General features: G+C 38.3%; 1 protein-coding gene across 4 annotated transcripts in view; it reads left to right on the top strand.

Moving 5' to 3' along the window:
• LOC107267309 (polypeptide N-acetylgalactosaminyltransferase 2) overlaps positions 1 to 13,508 on the top strand; it is a 95,983-nt gene that overhangs the window by 44,124 nt on the left and 38,351 nt on the right. The window contains exon 1 of one of the 4 annotated variants that reach the window (XM_015738841.2): positions 11,744 to 11,762. The exons of the other annotated variants lie outside the window; for them this stretch is intronic. The gene's annotated coding sequence lies outside the window, so the exon portion shown is untranslated. Of the gene's footprint in view, positions 1 to 11,743; positions 11,763 to 13,508 lie in introns of those variants that run through there. 4 annotated transcript variants of the gene reach the window in all.

The raw sequence follows: 13,508 nt of genomic DNA, 5'->3' as shown, positions 1-13,508 counted from the left end.
TGCGCTACTGTGTTGGCATTGTCGTCTACCTTTGCTTTTTTACTTATGCTTCATTTCTATGGATTCCTGATGCTATTTTCCATATGGGGGATCAGATTAGGCCGCACGCGCAAGGCTATGGCGATTGTCGTTTGATATAACATAAGGGAACCGGCTGGGCCAAGGACGACGGCTTTCACTCAGAAGGTCGACTACGGGCTTTTCTCATTATGACCTGTCGACCTTACTGGAGCAAATCCAATCATGCAGTTTATTGCACTTTTTCATTTTTCTTTCTTCCTTTGTGGTTTATTGTTGGTGTATAAATATATATGTGTGTGTGTATATATACATATATATATGATCACTCGAAACGTCGAACATTTCAATGGCTCGATAAAACGTATGTTTTATTTACATAGAGAAACTCAACGGGAACGTATCGCGATCGGGCCTAGTTTTCACGGTCGCGATTAGCGATTAATCGTTTGAACACGGCCACTACCAGCTGGGCGATAAGTCGCTGGAATTTTCATGTTGCTTATGTATAACGTTAAATATGGTTACGAGACGATACGTATATCCGGTTATCCCGTCCAAACGCAACATCAAAATCTGAACATAGGCTTAACACAAGAATCAAATAGGCGCGCTAACTTCAGGTGGTTGCGTTCCGACTGAATAACCCAGTATATTTGAGATACTTTAAAGTGACAGCTTGACGATAAAAAATATGTTTTTTTTTTTTAAGGTTCGCGCTGTTTTTATTTATTCAATGGCAATATCTCGCTGAAATCTTTTTCAAGTCTCTTTTTGGGTCTCAAGGTTTGGTTATATTTTTTTTTTCCCCTGTAACGTCAACTTCGATCTTATCTATGCGTAATTAATATCTGACAAAGGGTTCATCGGTATTGGTATCGTAACCTATTTCGAGGATCGACTTGGCATTTTTATCTTGAATATTTACTACTTCCCCCCTCCTCGCAGCCTCCTTCTTATTTCTTACTCGCAAAGTGTCTCGTTTTAGAATCAATTTTACAGTACCGCCTGCGAGCTCCCGTCATGGTGATATTAAGCTTTCTTATTTGATGGAATTATTAAAGAAGCACCAGCTATAGAATATATATATATATATATACTTGTAGTACAGCTATCTTTATCTGACGCAGACATAGTATATGGACTACCTTGTAGAATTAACTTTTTGCCTATCTGAATTACATATATATATATACATGGGTATTTCATATACAGCTCACCCGGTATTAATCTATCTCTATCATTTTCCCGGGCAAACGAAGGTAAAAAGATATTATTGAAAAGCTTCGAAATGATTGAATATCTTGAATCCGCTTGTGATATCCGCTCGTCTATCCCACGGATATAACGAGGATCGAAATGACCGCCGAATGTTGAATTTATCCGGGATGTATTTTTCAACGAGAGTAAACATACAATATAGATTAATCGTATATCAAAAGATTTTTTGGAATTTTTTCAAAATATACTTTAATAATTTCTCTTTGAGTTATATTTCTTTACTATTTTTTAATTTATTTCTCACAGAGTATCAAAGTTCGTGACCCGCTGCAGATAATAATAACAACAATGATTATTTCAAGTTAAAGCGAAAGAGCCTGCAGCACTCTGACTGTTATTTAAAGGATGGGTAATATTTCTGTAGAGGATCTACTTAAAGTTTTTCTATGACGTTATAGCTCCAATTAATTAAATCCTAGCCGTCGTTCAACTGCCCGTTACCTTGGTCGCTTCTTCTTCGTCGCACTTTAGGAACAGCGGACTTCCTGCTTTTAAGCGCCGATCCCAGCTAAGAGATATACGCTGAAATTGAATCACTGGGTAATGAAAATAGACGTAACTCTCATTCGTATTATCTTTCATATTTACGTAGACAAAAACAAGGTACGAACTTCTTGATTTATAATTAAAATAAATTTCACGGGAGCTCCGGCGAAGATCCTTTACGCAACGATCGTACAGACGACTTCTCTTATACTATAACGATTTGATCACGACGATCCTTTCACGAATCTTCCTTCGCATTCCGCTTAGACCAGCATAGCAAATCGGTTGCGAAATTTGATATTTGTATCTTGAAATATATTTTAGAAAGTTCTAATAATCGATATTTATTTATTATTATTATTATTTTTTTATTAATGATTTCAGCTGTTTTAATTATTATAATTTGTAATATATTCATTATGTATGTATATATGTATATGTAAAAAATTTATCTTCACCCTGACACAGTTATGCAATTTCGTTACGTTCACTTACTCTTAAGAGCGTTACGATTTTGGTCATCACGACGAATATTTAATTCCAAGTTAAGATCATCTTGGCTAGAGACTCGATGATGACCGACAAGCGCGATGATGATTTCTGAAAGTGGTCTACGGTGATCTCATTGCACCTTCACATTTTCAGCCTACAGTGAAAGGTTTCGAGCGCGCTCGGCGGCCACGCTCTGAACTAACGGTTTATCCTGGACGTGGGTTGAATTAGGTGTATTTCACACAGGGAAAGGGAGAGCGGTGAGGATTCTCGGAGAACTGGCAAATGGACCAGTTCGCTTAAGAAGATGCTTGCCGGTCGAGGTGAACCGGTAGTGAAAGGATGCTACGATCGAGATTTTTATTTATCTTCGGATCGGTTGCGCATACCGGATTTCAAAATTTTTATCTATTGTTAAATTTGTATAATATTATTACTGCGTACGATGGATTGTGGGATTTGGGACTGGTTTAAAAAGTTTTTTTTTTTTCTGGGAATCAAGGTAATCGGTACGGTTCTCGTATGGCAGGAACTTGTGAATCCAGGCAAACCGGTAGTGAAAGGTTACTATGATGTTATATACTGGATCGAATTTTCTGTCAGGCGCCATAATAAAACTTGAAAATGATAATGAAATTCTTTATTTCGTAATATTGCAAGGCTGTCACTTTTCGGTATCCGAAAATTTTGTTTTTATGAACCGTAACGAAAGTATGACGTAATAAGATCGTTAATCTCCATTAAATATCGAGTATTAAAAGTTTTTATCTTTTTCTTGCGTAATAAAATCTTTTTTATTTTAATCCACAGTTCATCTCGCCCTGGCTGAGGTACTATTTTACAATGAAAAAATAATTTTTTTCGTACTTGGCAGTACTGACAATGATCTTTGTCCGCTGCGAAAGAATGTTTTATTTATAAGATCAATAATTATAATAACTTTCTTGTGATGCCAGAAAAAGTATATCTACTTGTAAATCTGACCTTATGTGCCGTCTTAGAATATGTATAAAATATTAGGCAGGCCTACCAAAGGGCCACTTCAATTTTCGTGTATATGAAAATATATATATCTTTTCAGAAACATAATCCAATTTAATTGCCAGAACTTATACAATGAATATTTCAAGCAATCATAGTTATGATTGATATTCAATTTTAATGATTAAAAATAATTAGTGACAAATTATTTTGACCGGATAACATTTAAAAAATTATCTTATGCTGAAAATTCCTTGGGTGATAAAGCATACGTAAAAAATGTTCAGCAAAAAAAGAAGTCTAACTTTCTTGAAAGTGCCTGATAATATGACCCAAACCAATGTCAGACGGGGTCTTGGGCAAATATGTTGGTCAGTAAGTCAAATCAGTGTCGCATCCTACTTGAGCCCAAATACGTTACAGATATATGGCCTTCATATTAAAGCATTCCCTAAGAAATTTTTACACGTTTAAGAATCTGCCGCTACGTATCTTATGATGAATTTTGTTCAATTAACTTTCTGTCGTATGGTAAATCGTACCGGTAGTTATCTGTAACCTACTATACGTGCGCATAACCTTACCTTACCTGTCGACACGACGCGATGGAAAGTTACGACGGCAATAAGAGGATTACGCGAGCGATTACGAGAGCCTTGATTAAACGCTGTCGAGTAAAAGTAAAAATCAATTGAATTTCCCATGAAAATTCTTTGATTCGAAAGTCATCGACAAACAAGTAACGCCAATTAAAAGGAAACATGAAGTTCGTATTTATCATTTACAAGTAACGCGGAGATAATACGTGACACGAAAAAAAAAAGTGAATGTTACAAGATCGAAATATCAATTCATTTATTTGTCATTAGGATTGTGGCTTTTTACAAAATGGCGTCACCCTCAGAATGAAATTGGGTTACGCACACGTGACACTCTCTTATTTCATTGCCCGAAGCTTGTTTGACTATACTTCAACTTTATCTGATTTTGTATCTATTTACCTTGTCCTTTGTGTACACTTACGTGTACAGTGTCTCTCTTTTTTTTTTTGTCAGGCAAATGCGTATGCAGATCGATACGCATCTAACAGTCATACGTAGTTTTTTTATAATCCCTACTAAAGTCATTAGTCATTTTTTTTTAGGGTTTTCAAGTTATTATATAAGTACAAGAAATATGGTGAAACTTTGGAAATTTGAATTATCAGCAACAGACTCTATAAGCTTATTCCGAAACGCTATACCAAGTGAAATTAGCCCCCCTTCGATTTGATTTCTATGGGAAAACCAACTTCAGGTAGTGTAATATTGGATAACCTTGAGTATCCCTAAGTAAACTTTATATAGGTTTATATATGTATATAGTAATTCAAATGCTCGTACAAGTCTCATGAAAGTGTCAATGGGAACCCGCCTTAAGGACACCCGTTATAATAGTCTCGCAAAGTCCTTCGAAACTTGCAGCAACTATTCCCTGGCTCCTCGCTCCCGTCGCCTCGTGTACCAGTTAAAAAAAAAAGTACCCAAACAATGACGCAACTCTCATGAACTCGAAAAGCTTATCGCGATGTCAGCCACGTCCACGACTGGTGTAATCACTCGATCTAACTAATTATACCCACACGATGATTAATGCCGTATTGTTTGTTGTGCACGGTGGCCTAAACAACGTTAGCCATCCAGTAAAGGTTCATTCACAACGACGCTTTGGTTGCTCGTGACGATTAGCGTAGCTTGAAACTGGATCGAGAAACTTTAACATTCTCCGTGCTGAGTCTCCGTGTCATTAATTATGCGGATTATCCCAGTTCTAATTGTATTCACGTTGCTCGCCAGCCCTCACTTTGAACACGTGGCTTAGGATTACTATTTTTCCACGTTTTCCTGCAACGTGTATACTGGGCCTTTTATTTCGAATTTTCCGTTTCTTTTTTACGTTGTGCTTTTTCTTCCTATTTGAATTTGGCGCTTTTTATTTATGTCGTATAGGTATAACGATTTGAGATTATCTGTTCGTATGTCGGATGTTACCTTTAAGGCTTATTGTCAATGTTTATTCATGTGCGGTCGACTGGACGGATTCGTTGGAACGTGGCCGTAATCAAAATTGTTTCCATGGCAACGAGGTAAAGGGGGATAGGCGAACGGGAGCAGATAAAATAAACGGGGTATTGTGGAAAACATGGGAGTTGGATAAAACCGAAATGATTTTACTGCTGGACGAGAGACCTACTAGTATGTCTCATTTACTTTGGTAACCAACATGCTCAGCTTTATACAAGTTTTTGTTATCGGAGTAATCAAGGCTTTTACGTATGCCGTGTAAAAGTTCAAAGTGATTTTGGCATTATTAATTACTATATGCAACTTGATTATATTTGAACGCTATGAAATTCTTGTTTCAAGACACCCGCGAGAGTGGGAACTTGGTGAGTTCAGTTTAAAAAGTCCTTCTGTAGCATTGCACTGAGAACAAACGGAAAATGGAAACAAGCGCCAGATTATTTGCCCGTTTGTAAGAGTCCTAAGCCGTTTCTACAGGCGTTTCCATGGCAACCGAGTGCATTATTCAGTTCAGTAAATATTTATTATAGGTCCAGGACAAGAAAATTCCTTTGTCGAATTTTAATGTCTCTTCTAACAGCATAAAGTATTCTTTGCGTAATCCTGGGACAGTGGGAACATTGTTAAATTCTTAAAAAACAGTATTATCAACCTTATCGTTGGTATCGAACTTGGCTGTTGGACGATGGAAATGGGAAAAATTTTGACCGCGACTGTCTTTGTGGGACCGAGGAGTATACTTGTTCAGAACAAAACAAGGATATAAAAGTTTCAGAGAAATGGCCGTGGAAAAGCGCCAAAATTCTTCGTACATTCTGCCAAGTGGAAACTAATTCACCTTTATCAGTACCCGCACTGAGCTTAATCAATGAATTTATTTTTAAAACATCCCAAACGGGAATTAAATTACCTTTAAACGAGACATCCGAATCTATTGGTTTTCCTTTCTTATCTCCCACTGTAAAATTACCCGTGTCCTGTGTGTCTATTTGTCGTGCCTGTATATCGTACAGAGTGATTTTGCCCTACAGGGAATGAAAGGAACCGAGGGCTGTCCCTGTCTAACTTTTATTTTTCCCTTGGTTCTCTCTCTCTCTCTCTCTCTCTCTCTCTCTCTCTCTCATTCATTCCCATGAAATCTTCATCCGATCAAGTATACGAACGCAGAAAAGCAAAACTTCTTGCAGCTTTGTTTTTGAAGGAGAACAATGTGACACGGGTATCCCTTTGACGACCTATCCCTTATTTCTCTCTTATCCCCTAATACAGTTCTTTACCCCTATTCTTGAACCTGGATTATCTTGGAGGATACTACTACCAACTATTCCACTCCATCGGGTACTAGAGGGAAACTTCAATTTGATATCGATCCCCGCGGGATTCGCGTGCCAAAGGCGTTCGAGTTTCTTAAGGCATTTAAGCTATAGATATATGCAGAGTAAAATTTGCTAACGTTGATATTGTATATATATATATATATATGTCACGCAGGTCAATTCTTTCGTTTACGAATTGTATGGACGTGTGGGGAGCGAGAGACAACGGTAAAGAAAGTCACGAGAGGGAAGCACGTGAAAGGGGTAGTTTTGATGGAGGGATGAAAACAAAATTAATAAGTGGTAGGACACGCTTTTTTTTCTTCTTTATGAATATAAAATGTAAAATTTTGGTAATTTAAAAATAATTTTACGCTACTTGCTGGTATAATTCAAACAGCAATGGTACTTATATTTGTCAATTAAACTGGTGTTTCGAAATTTCATTCAAACATGTCGATTTTTAATGGAGAATTCCGTCCCTTTGGTCAGGCTTTGAATATCACATATACATATATTCACGTGCTGGAGACCCATAGAATTTAGTGGTTTTTTAACCACCCTCTTCACCAGTTCATAACGGAATTTAGGTTCAGCCTTATTCTTTGAACTTCATAAAGTCAAACTGTGACCAAAGCTTCATTTTACCTCTATGTAGACATACGGTGTCCGTGTATTACATACATGGGAAAAGCGATAGCCTATTATATACCAGGGAACAAAAGGCGGGAAACTGGTTCCCCTTTGAAAAACTGGCCTCCGTTAATGAGGGAGGTTTGTGTTATGTTTTAACAAGGTTAATCGCAACACTAGGCAGTATCACAATAAGCCTATAATCTTAAAAGGGTTGATAATAATTTTTACATTGTTACAAATTTTATTGTGAAATTATGAAATTAATGAAAAAAAGGGGCCCAACTGTTTTTTTTTTTAAATACTGTTTTGGATATATCGTAAGTATATGGGGTTTTCAGCGGAAATATCCTTTTTTTTTCTTTTTTTTTTTAATATTATAGTAATCCCCATTAATTTGATTCGATTCAATTTCCTCGATTACCTGTGCGCGAAACTCGCCTTTACGCCTGGTTACCTATTTACCCAGCGTTCTGGGAAATTCGCTAAAGAAACCGAAAGGATCTACCCTTTTAAACTTTAATCTGCCCAACTGGTCATGACCGAAAAGGTTTACATAAAGTTCCCTTACCGTTTCGTCCTCGATGCTGTTACAGTACCTGTACAGCTATATCAGTAATTAAAGTTTGTACTCCAATTTGAAAATTCATCGGGATTCAGAAAATAAAATATTATCTACCTAATAGCGAAACTTCAAAATGATACAGATTGATGCTTATTTTTTTGGGCGATCATATGCTCAGCTCTGACGTATCTGTCAACATCGTAAATAGCAAAATACGATTATATTCAGATCGTTGCGATAAATAAATAATACTGTGTACGTTGCTAAAAAAATCTAGTCTATCAGGATGGATGGTATCGATCGGTAAATTGATACATTGAAATTTGGAATCTATCCTAAACCAACCCACGGTCACTTCAGCCTCTTGGGTTTGGCTTGTAAAAATACGGCACAGGGGTTCGTGCATATAGGGATTCATGTGTGTTTTTATATATATGGACGTTTATTATTCTAGCAGGGGGTAGTTTTACGGACAGTCGTCTCATCCTGTTTTCTGGATGACCCTCTAAGGGTTGCGTGGTCACGTATCCAGTCAATAATCCAGGGATACGTGTCATACAGTTATAAGGATAAGGATAAATCGTTATACGTGAGAATATCACTAGGCATTCTCATTACGATTGGTCCTTAAGGCAGGTCACGCGGGCTGAATTAAACGTGGCGACTTAAAGGATCCAATCGGTGACCAACATTTTTTTTAATACGCATGATCGTCGTGGGATCAAGTATAAAATATTTTCCACGTCGATCATTCGTGTCGTTTAAGATTTTTATGAAAAAAAAAAAAAAAATAGAACCTCAAATTTCGTCACGGTCGAAATTATTCTATTTTGCGACGGACAAAGAAAAAAGGTGAACCCTTATTACAGGCTGTGACTTTATCGACCCCGGTCGCATCATTAACCACCCAGCGTCATTATCGTGAAATTGCGTGACTTTTATTCGCGGCACTTTTCGATCGCGAGATTAAAATTTTATATGGTTGGCAGCAGTGGGCGGCTTTGTGCTTTTAACCAGCGAGGAGATCCTTAAGGAAAAGTCGAGGAGGAACCATCGATCCCGATTCTCTGACGATAACCCGACAGTCAAGGATTACCGGGGTGCTTTTGAGCTTCATTGAAAGGGGTTAAAAAATCATCAGGGACTTAAGCCGTCTCTGGCTTCGGATAGAGTCAGGATTTTCTTCCTTCCTGAAAGTCCTTTATACAATTCCCCACTCCGTTGGGAATGGACCGAGGGGCTCTATATGGTACTATTATCATGTAACTATATATATATATATATATATGTTTTTGTGCGTATCTTCCTTTCGTAGATAACCTTATCACCGAGCAATCTTTCTATCTTTATCTCTCTTTGCTTTCTACATATTACAGTACCTCTTTCAATTAGAGATAATTGACCAGCTCTCTTTGACAAATCATCTGTCTGCTGACAATTCCCTTTTTTTTTTCTTTGCGCAACGCGAAATATATTGTCGGCAATGCAGAACCATTGATATTGAAATCATCAAAGGAGCTGGTTATGGATTATAGTCTATTTTTAGCATGTGAAGTTGATACGTCAGACAAAAGTGGTAGACGTGGGAAATGAGGGATGCAGGAGAAAGTTAATGTCGCCGTAAAAGAATATACGCGGATACGTAAGAAATTAAGTGAAAGGAAACGAAAATATTTTAAATCTTTTGCAATTAATTAAAAATTCACTTAATTTTCCTGTATAATAAAGAACTTTTTAGTCTACACGCGTCTAGTTACTCGCTATGTTTTTCTATAGGTTGAGATAAAAACAGCTGAAAGTCTTACCTCTTCTAATGGGTAAATGTACGTATGTGCCCGAGAACACATATGTTATGTATTCATATGCTGGGCAAATATGCGCGCCAACTTCAGACAGTTAAACCCCTTGGAAAAGTTGAGAGAACTTTAGAGTTCAGAATTCATAAAGTGTAATAGCGGCGCCATTGGAGTTGTAAAGTGTCAAATTATACATATATGCATGCGCGATATGTGAACGTGTGATTAATAAATTGTAATTTTAATTAATTTTTTTTTGTTCTAATTTAACGAGAATATTTAAAAACTAGCCTACGCGTTAAATTACTTTTGGCGATAGACTGAAGTGCAATCTTGTGGTTAGCTTTTAAAAAGCGTGCAGGCTGCTTTTAGGGTGGGACGTGTAATTGGCAAAAGATATTCAAAGTTTATCAGTTGGACGAGCTCTATCAATGTACTCCCTTTAATCGATTACAAAGTGACTGGAGCTGAGTCAAAGTTTCGAGAGAGAAAGGGTAGTAGGAGGTTAGGTATTAGCTAGGGGTGGTAAGGGCGGACTAGGGGCTCATGGTTAAATTGGTCTTCCATGGGGGCAATTAAGTCTCTCTACATTTATCGGCAGGGGTTAATCAGCCAGTAAAAAAGTCCTAGGCGAATCTTTCGCAAGGGGGGTGGATCGGAATTTGTCCAAAGATAATTTTATTTATCTTTTCATTTTGTCGTTAACAAAAAATCTCTAGTAAGAAAATCTCCGAGGATCGGCCAAATTTATCAGTGTACACAGAAGGAACGAAACTACCCCACGTTCTCAATGGTCAAAGGCTGCCACTGCTGGCTTCGTAGGGAATTGGCGTACAGATAAGGGACAATCCTTTTCTTGGAGTCGTAAGGATTTTTGAAGCTCCTGGCGAATCTCAGGTTGGGCTATCTCCCGGAGTAATGATCTCCGGGGGAGGGTAGCAGAGGGACGAAGGGGGGGCTGGAAAGAGGGGAAATAAAAGAAAGAGAAAAATCGTTGAAGGATATCGGGAGGAATGGGAACGTGATGAAACGGCATCGCTCCTGTGGCTATATTACTAGGGGTAGCTACAGGACTCTCTGGACTCCCTTACCGTTCCAGAAGTCCAGTCCCTTTGAAAGAGCGTAAAAACATGGAAGGGATTCCCTAGGGGCGTTAAATGCGTTTCTGCCTCTATCCTGGTATATTTACGTGCTTATATATATATATATATATAGCCATTCTAGTGATATACGTACTACGTATAACGTAGCTGGTCTCCCTTGTACATTCTTATCCCACCCTTACTCTTACCTTTTTATATATTTTTGTCTACTTTTTCCTTCCCTCAACCGCCGCACCCCTATTTACCATGTAATCCTACACGTAGATCGATAGCCTCGCACAAAGAGAAAATTCCTTACAAGACGTCTATTCGGTTTTCATGAAAATATTCGATGCACACTGGACGCAGCATCCTTTGCTGGACCTTTGGGGTATGAAAGGATCGAGAATTGCCTTGGGGGAATAAAAAGGAGGGATATTGATACACTCAGTGGTGTATATAGGTATACTTGGTAGACATCAAGGAAATGGCCAGTCTTGCTCTCTGTGCAATCGCACGTAGCTATTTAACCTTAGCAGGACGTCGCAAAGTCGTAGGACCTTGATTGCTTCTGAAGTCTTGAAATTCGTTACTACTTCAAAGGAATTTACGGAACTGACGATCTTCTCGACTTGAAGCGTACTCTGATAAATTTGTTGTCACACGGTGCTTCGGTTTTTGCTGCCATTAGGATTCTTATACCATACCGCTTGCAACTGGCTTGACGTTCTTCGATATTTCCCGAAAAAGTTAAAAAATAAATTTCTGTCGAAGGAAGTAGTTTCTTTTTTTTTTTTTCGACTGACTAAACATTCCTTAAAGTTTCGTGTTTGCACCATTAATGTTTTATTATAATCGTGACGATGCTTAAGAAATAAATATAAATTTGCATGTAATTAAAAGTTATAAAATCCTCAGCAGGCACCATGATGCTCTTATCGTATACAGTATATGTGATGCATACGATACACGTGATAATATGAATTCTTTATTTTTCTGTTTTAGGTAATTTATGAAGTTCCGCTCGAAAAGCCTTGTACGACGTCACGGTGAGTCGAGAGAGTAGATGAATATGAGATAAATCAATAAAATGAAAATATTAATTTAATTTGATATTAAAAAAGTTAGCTACCACATATATATATATAATAATAATCATAAAGCACATATTCTGCGTCCCTTAAAACAAAAGGAGTGGCAAAAGATTAGGAGGAAGCGCCCGGGCATAGATTATTAATATCCGCTTGAGGGGTTCAAACTTTTGCCGCGTTTGTAATTCGATCTTTTTTTTTTCATCTTCTTATTACTAACCCTTTGCATCCCTAATTACCCGACTGAGCTCAACCCCCTCGCGACTCGTAATTGGACGACTTCAAGGACCGGACCTCATGGACGCTGAAGACTTCAGAGAGCAGCAAAAGTTGAAGACGAACTTAGGGGATGAAGGCAATGACAAAAAATATATGTATATATATATAGTAATACACACGGGGATGAAAAACTCAGGATTATTCAAACGATCTTCCTTTACGCACCATTCTCCTTTCCTATACTTAACACTTTTCCACCCCTATAACCTGTGTCCTCCCTTTATCCAGCAAACAAGCTACCCCCTCTCCTATACTCTCAGCCAATATGAAATTCGCAATAAACTCCCGTTACAAAAAAGTTAACCGACTGCCCTTACGGCACTAGACGGCATCGCCATTTCAGCCAGTCCACCATTAACCCCCGTACTGCAACCACGTGGTCAGGCGGTTGCCGAGGGGGTCGGAAAACCACGTCGACTAAATCATGCTGAGCCTTGTTTATGCAGCTACAAATTACGTTATTACTTAACCAGTAAGTGAGTGCCGTTACCGGGCGGCGTATACCTGATTAATCGCCACCCGTTATATCTATTATAAATCCACCCGACGATGGCGCCCGGCGATATTTCTAGCAGCTTTGAATTTCGGGCGATTAATTAGAGGGTAGTACCGACTAAGGGTTGGGAAGTAGAGGGTGGCTTGACGATCGCCAATTCTATGGTTTAATCAACCGAGAGATTTAATGCAGCCTGCACCAGCGAGAACGGAAATCGGTTTGGGAACGTTCATCCGCTTCCTGCCGGACTCCTTGCCATCCTCTGGAATTTTAATCTGCATCCCTTTGCATCCTTTCCGCCCTTGCCTTGTCGCCATAGGTATTATTATTGCCCCCCTCCCTCCCCCACCGTGCAGCCACTCCCGCTCCTCCACGTCCGGCACGTTTGCATTTCTACCTTTGAGCGTTCACTGGGAATGGCCGCTAGATATATGTATACTATTCCACTGGCTGTACTCTGGAGGGAGGAGGAGGCGTTATTCTCCACTTAAGATTTTTAATTAAATCCAGAGATGCCTAATTTATTTAAGGGGCGGACAGCTGCTAAGTATTTCTCTACTGCTGGAAGATCTGTTGGTTTATATATATATATATATATATATATATATATATATATATATGTACGTTCATATATTTTATATGTAATTTATATAAATATTTTTCTTTCTTTTCGATGATACCAATGTGACCACAATTTTTCACGAATCTTTCGGTCATTTGTGATTCACGTTATCGTCCCCTTTGTCTCCGTTTTAAGTCCTCTGGGAGTACTATATAATGACAAAATTATAATGGACTTACACTTTCCAAAATCACCCTTTGTTCTGCATTCAGAAATCTCCTTTATCGTTGATGTCAACTTTCTGCCCCCGAATACCAGAACGGATAGATGTCTAAGGTTTTAGGGTGTAAGGTTGGGGGGGGGGGGG

The sequence above is a fragment of the Cephus cinctus genome, unplaced genomic scaffold (genome assembly GCF_000341935.2).
Source record: "Cephus cinctus unplaced genomic scaffold, Ccin1 Ccin1_scaffold0398, whole genome shotgun sequence".
NCBI classification, from domain to species: domain Eukaryota; kingdom Metazoa; phylum Arthropoda; class Insecta; order Hymenoptera; family Cephidae; genus Cephus; species Cephus cinctus.
Note: the sequence above shows the minus strand (reverse complement) of the source record. Positions and strands in the feature narration are given on the sequence as shown.